Source organism: Pyxicephalus adspersus, chromosome 3 (genome assembly GCF_032062135.1).
Source record: "Pyxicephalus adspersus chromosome 3, UCB_Pads_2.0, whole genome shotgun sequence".
In the NCBI taxonomy this organism is placed as follows: domain Eukaryota; kingdom Metazoa; phylum Chordata; class Amphibia; order Anura; family Pyxicephalidae; genus Pyxicephalus; species Pyxicephalus adspersus.
In genome coordinates, this window is record NC_092860.1 from 58,392,892 (window position 1) to 58,401,149 (window position 8,258).

The window sequence follows — 8,258 nt, forward strand, 5'->3', positions numbered from 1 at the left end:
TCGGTACTGGAATGGTCCAACAGGTGTTACAAAAGCTGTTTTCTCCTTAGCTGAATCGGACAAGGGAATCTGCCAATATCCCTTAGATCTAAGGTGGTCAACTTGTCTATACGGAGCATAGGATAGGTGTCAAACTTAGTGATCTGATTCAGCTTACTGTAATCGTTGCAGAATCTCCAGCTCCTATCTAGTTTGGGGACTAACACAATTGGGCTGGACCAATTGCTATTGGACTCCTCCTGGTTATACCCCCAATTCAAACAATTTTTTAACTTCCTGACATATTACCTCCCGTCTGGCTTCAGGAATCCGGTAGGGTTTCAATCTTACCCTTTTACCTGGAGGGGTGATAATATCATGTGCAGCCACTGATATTCGTCCAGGCAAGTTGGAGAACATATCCCAATTTTGGAGCAAAGTCTCTCACTTCCTGTTGTTGACTTTTTGACAAGGTGTCTGGTATCCTAACTTCTGGAATTACAGGGTTAAACTCTCTGCTGTGCCAACTGCGCTTGGGCCAGATGTTCTTTAACCAAGGGCATCACCTGTGCAATTCTGTCCTGCATTTGAGCCACATGCTCGATTACACTTTCTATGAGGGGAACTTTCACTGTCTCAAGTTTATTTGGCAATATCTAACAGTCCCCTGGTGCCTCCCATATAACAATTCAAAGAGAGAGAACACGGTTGAGGATTGGGGGAACCTCTCAGATTGGGGAATAACATCAGTTATGGGATTAGACAGTCCCAATTTTTCCCATCTTTATCTACCACTTTTCGCAACATCTGTTTTAAAGTTTTAGTAAAACATTCTACTAGTCTGTCTGTTTAAGGGTGATACACCGATGTGGGTAGCTGCGCCACCTTTAAGAGTTTGCAAAGCTCTTTAGTTACCCGAGACATAAACGGGGTTCCCTGATCAGTAAGTACCTCTTTAGCTACGCATACTCGCCTGAAAACTTGATACAGTTCCCTGGCCATGGCTTTACCAGAGGTATTTCGGAGAGGAATTGCCTCAGGATACCGAGTGGCATAGTCCATTATGACTAGAATATATTGATGGCCCCTAGCTGATTTTAACAATGGGTCAACTAAATCCATGGCAATCCTCTTAAAAGAGACCTCAATGATGGGAAGGGGAACCAAAGGGCTACGAAATTGTGGCATTGGTGTAGACACCTGACATACTGGGCAGGAAGCACAGTACAGCTCTACCTCCTTGCTGACCCCTGGCCAATAAAACTTCTAGATTATTCGCTCTCATGTTTTCTCCACCCCCAGATGCCCCCCCCCCCCCCCCAGGAGGTTTGCCATTGGGCCAGGTCAAATACCAACTTTCAGTACGGCTTGGGTAGCACTAGTTGTTCAATGGTTTTCTCTACCCGTTGTGACACCCGATAAAGTAGGTCCCCTTTACCAGCAAAGTATGGGAATGCAACTATCTCGTCTGTGTGCACTAGATTCCCATCTATTTTTTTGGCACTCTCCCAGGCTTAAAAGAGTGTGGGGTCTTTCAACTGCTCTGTAACAAAGTTTTCTGTTCACCTGAATATCTGTGTACCTGTAAGTCAGGGAATTTAAGGGTTTGCTGGTTCTCCCACAAGGTTACAGGTTCTTCCCTAGGGTTAACTATTACCCCTGCTAGCACAGACAAAGGAAACCCCGAGTGCACCCACAATCATCAGAGGACTCCTCAGTAGCCTCATGCTCTGAGGATGTCAGTGCTGCATTGGGTGGGCGATTCCAGAGTTCCCAGAATTTGGGAAAATCCCTCCCGATGATAGCATCATAAGGTAAGTGGGGAACCAATCCCACCTGATCTCTGTAGCCACTAGCTCAGCTTTCACCAACTTTACCACACTTCATGAGTCTAGCAGCCTAACAATGGGTTTTGCTTCCGTATGGCAGGGCATGCAATGGTTGCAAAGAGAGACTGACGTCTGCCATTTAGAAAGTCACATCCACCACAGGGCAATTTGCAGCAATATGTCCTTCTACCCGGCAGCAAACATTTTTGGCTGTCTCCCAGGGGGCCAACCTTCACAGTCTCTCCTGCTCTAAATTGACTGGAGTCTGCCTAATACCCTTAGCTCCCCTTTTCTCACTCTCTACACCCCCATCCCCCCACCTCCATACCCATTCCACAATTTGCGGTCCCGACAATGTTTCCGGTTGTAGCCCACATTCTTGTTAGATGGATCAGATCATACATTTGTGATCTTGGAGGTTTCCCTGCTCGATAAGTCCAGTTATACATACGCTAGGCCCGGAAAGCCAGGGTGACACCCAGCCATGCCAATATTTCAGCCTTAAGGTGGGCAAGGTTTCTTACTTCCAAATTTCTCTCTCAGCAGTTCTTTCAAACATAGTCAAAAACACCTCAGGATCATCATCAGTGGTCATTTTGGCAATAAATAGCTTACCCGCAAAGCTGGTGTAAGCCCAGAAGCACTCTTGGTGTCAGCCTGCTCTTGTGAAAGTATCTGCTGTCGTAGTGCTTCCAATTGTTATGGTATCTCTGCACTTGTATTTCTATCAGTTCCTTGTGGTGGGCCTCCGCTTGTTCCTGCACATGCCACTGGGCTTCCAGACCTAGCTGTAATTGTTCATTAGCACATTTTTGTTCCACATCTGCCTGCTGTTGATTGGCATTTGTCAAAACAAATTGTTTTACCAACTCTTCCATGCTGGCCTTCCAAACACCTGTTTATAGAGCTGCTGCATCCTCCACCATATGTGGGGGATTAGCAAGGTAGAGGTGCCTGTGTAACTTCACTGGAGAGGTATTGCAGACAGGAACCAGGCCACAGCAAATGAGCAGTTCAGAAAGGGTTTATTAACAAAGGCTGTTCACACAGAAGAAACATGCAAAATAGGCAGAACAATAAAACCTGGCCATTTGGCCTCTGACTGTTCATTACCTCACTAACAGTCCTTGGCAACCTACTGCTGTGCAGGACTCTAATTCCCTAATACTACAGCCTTTACCAAACACTCTGTGTATTTACTCACAGTTTTTTTTTTTGCAATCCTTCCAGCTCACAGCCTTAAGAACTGGGCCAAGGAAAGAGCAGGCTGGGAGATTATTTACAACGCATTATTGCCAGGATGGATTTCAGCTGGGATAATTTACTCCTAATCGTCACATGCCTCTTCAGCTCCACCACCTGGTCGAGAAGCCCATTGTCCTACAGCATGTGTACTTCAGTTCCACCATCTGACCAGAAGGAAAACTGATCAAACAGAAAAATATTCTGCATATAGTCTGTACCTTGGACAAATGTATCTATCTTCCTGGATGCAACCACGTGTTTTTGTTATCCAGCTGGGACAATTGGTTTATAAATCTCACAGGTTAAGCATGATTGTCATGCTAATGCAGGGAAAGGTCCCTGAAACATCTCTAATGACTTTACAATGCATGGAGGAAAGCAGAGGAAATGCTCCAGGTTTGCTGGATCACCCAGCTTCACTGATAAATGTGTATCCTCTTTATTAAATCAGGCCCTATGCCTGGGTTTTCCTTTCTGTATTTCAGCTTGTTGAGTGCTCTACTTTTCTTTTCTGGAAGCACAGCTGGCATTCCATAGAGGTTGATGAACATTCACTTGAGATTCTTTTCATAAAACTTGGCTATTTTGTAACATTTGCTTTATGTTATAATTATTGGGGATAAGTTGGGATAATGCCATTCTAACATCTCTACCCCCAGTAATTTGGCAACAATATAATCACAGTCCCAGATTTCCTGCCACTATGGTAATTGGCTAAATAAAAAGGTGGTTTCCCAAATTTTCACATCTTTTATCATGTATTTAGACAATCAAAATCTGCCTTAATGTATTACATAGTGCTTGGAAAAACATGTTTAATTTACATGTGTGACTAAAAGTCCTCTATGTGACAATCACCACTTGGAGAGGGTAAACTATTGCTTTTTCACATTCACCAAACATCAAAAACACTGCAAATTAGTATTTAATGCTTTAAAAATCTGTACATGAATTGCAGGTTAATTCATGCACATCTATGCAGGGAATATGCCTAGATTCCCCTGCAGATTATAAATATAAAATGCAAATTGGGATATGAATTCATAACATACAATCAAGAGAGGTAATAAGGGTCAGTAATTAGGGGTATCCATAGATATGTCACAGTCAGGCAATTATCTAATTCCTATCAGTATCCACAGACACTCGGTAGACAGATAAAGACAGGCATCAATATTAAAAGGTACAATAGTTAATAATATTGACAGGAACTGGGCTAGCAACTTGAGTTGGACAGAGTATAAATGAGTAGTGTTGTTGTTCGAATTCGGGTCGTCCTAATGTTCGACACGAATATGGCTGTTCGAATTTTGCTAGATTCGAAGCCGCAAATTCGGCCCTCCCACAATGCCTAGGGTCCTCCGCCATAATGCCTAGGGCCCTCCAATAGGATCAGGGATGCTCTCCCCCATGTTTGTTGTGGCAGACAGACGATTGGCTGTCTGTCATTGCATGCCACACAGGCAGCCATTGGCCTATTGACTCCTGACAGAGATTTGCTAGCATCAAAACCTCTCTGTGCTGCGTGGCTTGCTTTGTCAAAGAAAAAAAAAAGTTCCTTACCTAGTTAGACTGTGTTACACTCAAACTATTAGTCAGATAGATAGTTGGATTGTACTGTATTGGTGCAGTCCTGAAATCTACTGTACTCAGATAGGTAGAGTGTTTCACCGCTGAAGGAAAGTGCTGCATACAACACACACAGCGCACTTGCATATTTGGTGTCAACCACCCCCAATAAAAAAATCCACTTGCTGTAAAAATGTATACTTGCTGTAAAAATGTATGTGAAGCATATTAGCTCCAAAGTATTTTGCAGGGTGTCAAGCCACACAAACATTTGTACTATGTCTAGCCAAAGAGGAAGGAGCAGCTTTGCAAGGGGTGACAAGCAAAGCAGTATGAGTTTGTTTTTAACTGCAGACACGAGAACAAGAAGTGCTACTGTTGGTAGTGGGCGTCCATTATTACCGCACCTTGAACAAGAGATAGTAGATTACATGACCCAGCCTGGGTCAAGTGAATGTAACCCCTCTTCCTCCCAGACAGAGACCTCACGGGTGTCCCAAACAATCCATGATACACCTGTTCCTCCTCGGCTGGAAAGTCTCGTGTACAACATTCCCACCGAGGGGTTGAAAAGGCGAAGCTACAAGCATTCCTTCAAGATGCTCAGTTGTTTCAGTGATCTGACAAAGAGAGTCAGTTCACAGGCTTTTCCCCCACTTACTTTTCACCCCACACTCTGAGCCAGACAAGCCAATTGAAACTGGCTTCAAAAGGCCGCTGCTTCCTTTCGGCACATACAGGGAAACTGTCACTTCTGATGATGATGATGATGTCCTTGATCCAACATGGGGCGAACAAGGAGATCATCATAGAGAGGAAGAGGAGGAGGAGGGGGAGAAAGAAGAGGAGGAGGAGGTTGCAGAGCTCCCTCAAAGGGGGAGAGGGAGGAAGAGGGTAAAAGCTGCCTACACTCTGTAGTCTTCACGTACCAGTAAGGCATAGTCGTTCATCCGCGGAAGCTGTCACCACAGCTGTGCCTCAACAACTGCAGACCGCCACCACGAGCACCAGCTCCAGAGCATCTTTCAGCCCAATTCGATGTTCGCCTGTGTAGTCATTTTATAGTGTCCATAGTGATGACAACACTATGGTTATCTGCAAACTGTGTGCTCAGCACTTGAAACAAGGCAAAAACCTAAACAAACTTGGAACAAGTTGCATGGGAACACATTTAAAAAGCTACCACCCAGTAACCTGGCAGGAACACCTGGTCAAAGCACAGAGCTCTGTGCGACCACCTCCACCCAAGAAGCAAGCTCAAACTGCTAGATCTTCCTCTGCTGCCTTTCCTCCTTCTGTCACCAAAGTTACCCGTGCTACTGCCAGCAATTTGAGTGGGGCATGTAGCCGAGCATTACTGTTTTCAGGCTCCACCAGCGGTGAGGAGGAGCTCCAACGCAGATCAGCTGCTGTTTGTTGCATTGCTAGCAGTCAAGGCCAGGCATCATTGCCATCCCCCACCACTTCTACCCCATCGTCCAATCTTTCTGTGGTTAGCATTAGCAGCATCCAACCTTCCATCCCCCAGATGCTGGACACAAGAGGAAATATGGCCCAAATTACCCCAAAACAAAGCTAATCAATGCCTCAATTGCACAGCTGATTGCATTAGAGCTCCTCCCTTACCGGCTGGTAGACTCCAATGTGTTCCGTTACGCATTCCTCTGCGCGAATCCACAGTACGTTATGCCCAAGCAGCAGTATTTTGTAGAAAAATGTGTTCCTGCTTTGCATGAAAACGTGCAGAGCAATGTGTCCGTGGCCCTGTAGCACACCTGACATGGAGTGGGAAGATATATTTCCTACACAGCTCACTGGGTAATTTTGGTGGCAGCAGGGGAAGATGCAGCTGTAGCAAGGCCTGCATTCCTACCTCCGCCCAGAGCACATCGCCATGCAATCTCGTCCTCGACCTCCACTTTCACCTCCTCCTTTGACTTGTGTGCCTCAACCTCTTCCTCCAGGGACACTTTGCGGTGAAGATCCAGCACCTACCATTCGCCAGCATCTGTTCACCACCAGCAACAACCTACAGTTTGCTATTTCAGTGCACAATTAAGACGTTGCCAAGCAGTCCTGAGGGTGTGAAGCCTAGGTTCCCTCAGCCACACGGGCGCAACCATCCTAAGTGCCCTGCGGGAGCAGGACGACATATGGCTAACTCCTAACGGAATTCAGCCAAGCAAGGTCGTGTCTGACAACGGGGCCAATCTGCTGGCAGCCCTGCATTCTGGGAAACTCACACATATACTTTGCCTCGCTCACGTCATGAACTTGATAGTACAGCGCTTCCTTAGTAATTACCCAGGCCTCCAGCCGCTGTTGCTAAAGGTGGATTTACAGCAAAATCTCAGTCTGCTGGTGCACGGGGTAATTTGTGATGTGGCCACAAGGTTGGAATTCCACCTTTTACATGCTGCAGCGGCTGGCTGAACAACAAAAAGCGGTGGTGGATTACAAGGCAGAGTCTGTTCGTTTCAGACGTATACCTACATTACCTTACGTCAACCCTGCAGAGTGACTGCAAATCGAGGACTTGTGAACTGTATTGTCACCTTTTAAAGAGGTGACCAGGATGATCAGCAGAGATCAGACCTGTGTTAGTGACACCATCCCCATCATGTGCCTGCTGGAACAGATGATGGTGGATCTCGGATGACACAGAGCAGACGCTGCAGCAAGAGATGACGTTTCAAACATCATCTCGGACATGCGTGCCTACTAGGCATAGTGCACTGAAAATCAAGGAAGAGGAGGAGGTGGAAGAGGATGAGGAGGATATGGAGGGTACATGGCATCCATCCACCCAAACACAAGGTGGCATGTTCTGTGGATGGAAAGACCAGGTGGAAGAGGAGGAGGACGACCCTGTGCTGCTGTTCGACCTACAAGAGTGTGGGTCCAGAATTACCTCAGCTGTGGGAAGTTTGAGCCACATGACAGCCTTCATTAAGGAGTGCATAGCCAAAGATCTGTGCATACAACAAAGACTGACAACTATTGGATTGCTACGTTACTTGATCCACGTTACAAGCCTGAAGTATAACAACTTATCTTGCTCCAAAACAGGGACTTAAAATGCAGCACTACCCAGAAGTAGTGCCAAACAACTACCTTAAGCGGCATGGGTGACAGCAGCAGTAGAGGTCGTCTAAGCCAAACTATGCAGGCTTTTTTTAGCAGAAGCAAGCCGCCAGTCGTGCAGCAATTGCCAATGACAGTCAGCAGTGCAACTCAGTGATGGTGCAGGAATACTTGAGCTCTACATAGGACATCTGCAACCTGCAAAGCCAGGACCCACTGCACTACTGGGTATCCAGGCATGAGCAGTAGCCGGAGCTGGCAGAACATGCCATTCAGATCCTTGCCTGCCCAGCCACAAGTGAGTTATCTGAAAGAGCGTTCAGTGCAGCTGGGGGCGTAGTAGATGACAAGCGCAATCGCCTCTCAACAGAAAATGTTGATCGAATCATTTTTATTATAATAAATAAGGCTTGAATTGGCAATGACTTCAACACCCCCTCTGCAGAGTGAACTGGTTAGTTAGCAACTGCTGCACGGCCTGCTGATACCTTGATGGTAAGAGCACTTTCACAGCCTTCTGCATCTCCTTCTACTCCTCCCCCTCGTGGCCCT